This window comes from Seriola lalandi, unplaced genomic scaffold, assembly GCF_002814215.2.
Source record: "Seriola lalandi dorsalis isolate HSWRI2012SDOR001 ecotype SW California unplaced genomic scaffold, Sedor1 jcf7180002052685, whole genome shotgun sequence".
Classification (NCBI taxonomy): domain Eukaryota; kingdom Metazoa; phylum Chordata; class Actinopteri; order Carangiformes; family Carangidae; genus Seriola; species Seriola lalandi.
Genome location: NW_019523238.1, coordinates 41,892 through 43,931, shown reverse-complemented (window position 1 = coordinate 43,931; position 2,040 = coordinate 41,892).

Genomic DNA, 2,040 nt, shown 5'->3' with positions numbered 1-2,040 from the left:
AACCATTAGCCTTTTTACAGTTTTCTTACCTGCATGGCTCGAATTGTCGCAAAAAGAAACTACTGTAAATCTGACCTAAAATCATTCAAATCTTTTGACTGTACCTAAAACAACAAATGGAGGTTCAGCTTGTACAAGGAAGTTGCCAAGATTCACAGATGCATGTGGTTTTCATTTGTAAGTTGTCATCCTTTTAGTGTATAGTGTAACAGATGCCAGTGAGAAATGTCTACTCTACACCTTCTACACAGCTTTCCAGGAGACCCAGGAGACCCAGGAGATATGAGAGATTGTGACCCTGCATGACATGGCCTACAATAATGTGGAGGAAGGGGGGTGATGCTGAAGAGTCCCGTGACACTCACAAGAAGAGAGAGGTCAGAGTTTCCAGTCCTGAATGTAATGGAAATGTTATTTTGGACAGCTTAGAAGAAGAGTTAGAAGTGTGTGCAGTTTACTATCAAATGAGAGTAAATTAGATGAAGGGATTTAGTGAAACTCGAGTCACAATATTATAACCATGGTGAAAGCATGTGAAACTGTCCTAATTAAATGTAACAGGGATGGTGAAATCATATAGAAACTGTCCTTTGATATCCACTACACATCACTGGAATAGCTCTGGTGAATTTCACCATGAGAATTGTTCTCTATGCATCAAATTCATAATCTCCTTTATTTGCTATGAAAAGTACAATGAAAACAAAAGCACTAAATTGATGCTGGATTGAGTCGGATTTTAACTGTGGTACAACTCACCTTTAGTATGATCAAACAAAATCAAATTCATTTGGTTCCTGGCCAGTACTTTCCACAAACATACAGGCACTGGTAGAGGAAATATTCAGGTGTTTTACCAAAGTAAAAGTATTAATATCACACTGTAAAATACTCCATTAGAAGTAAAAGTCCTGTATCGAAAATCTTATCTAAGTAAAAGTATGTAGGTACAGTTTTGAAAATGTATTTGAAGAACTAAAAGTACAAGTGCTCAACACAGATGCATTCAGGAGTATAGATCTACACTGAGCAACAGAATTTGACCAACAGCTCTTCAGACATTCTCCACTAGAGGTCACAACAAGCATAATGTTAAATACCTCCAGAATAGCAGACAGCAGTGGAAGAAGTATTCAGATCCTTAACTTAAATAAAAGTTCCAAAACAATAGTGAAAGAATAAAAGTAAAACTCCTGGATTAAAATTCATACTTCAGTTAAAGTGTATTATTACCTTACTAGGTTGTCAATACTAATGAATCAATGTATATGTTTTAATTAACTAGTTTAGGAAGAAAATACATAAACATGACACATTAATACAACATTAATATAGATTTGTGTGAGCTTTGTTTTTTCTTCTTTCCTCCTCTGTTAATCATCTCGTGACCACAAGATTGACAAAATTTATCCCCTAGTTTGGGAACCACAGAACTAAACCGTCAAATATAAAGTCATTTAAATTAGCTCCATCCCGACTAGCAACAACTAATGCATCAGTATTAACAACCTATTACTGTCACATATAATAATGTATCAGTCATAGGGGAGGAGACTTTTTACTGCAGAACAAGTACTTTGATATTATAAGTACATCTTCCTGATATTACTTCTGCACTGTTACTTAAGAAAAGGGCCTGAATACTTCTTCCACCATTGCATGTTAGCACTGTGAAAACATTAGTTAGTAGCCTGCTGCTGTGCCTAAAGACAGCTTCATATAGATGCTGCAGCATGAAGACTATAATTCTGTAATTAATATAAACACTGTATAGGTTGTCTAAGCAGTATGTGTATATGTTTAACTACTGTTCCTTTAAAATCACCAGCTGCTGTTTTAGTGAATAACAGAACATAGAGGAGGCTCTGCTGAAAGTGAGACCTACTTCAATCTCCTTCTGTGTCTCTGCCTGTAGAGAGCTGCCGGGGAAGTTCCTGCTCTGTTTCCAGTCCAGAGGAAAGCCAAGGTCTTTCTGATGTTAATGAACATCTAGTGACACAGACCCTACACTTGTATACATACCCAAATGTTGGCAAAACA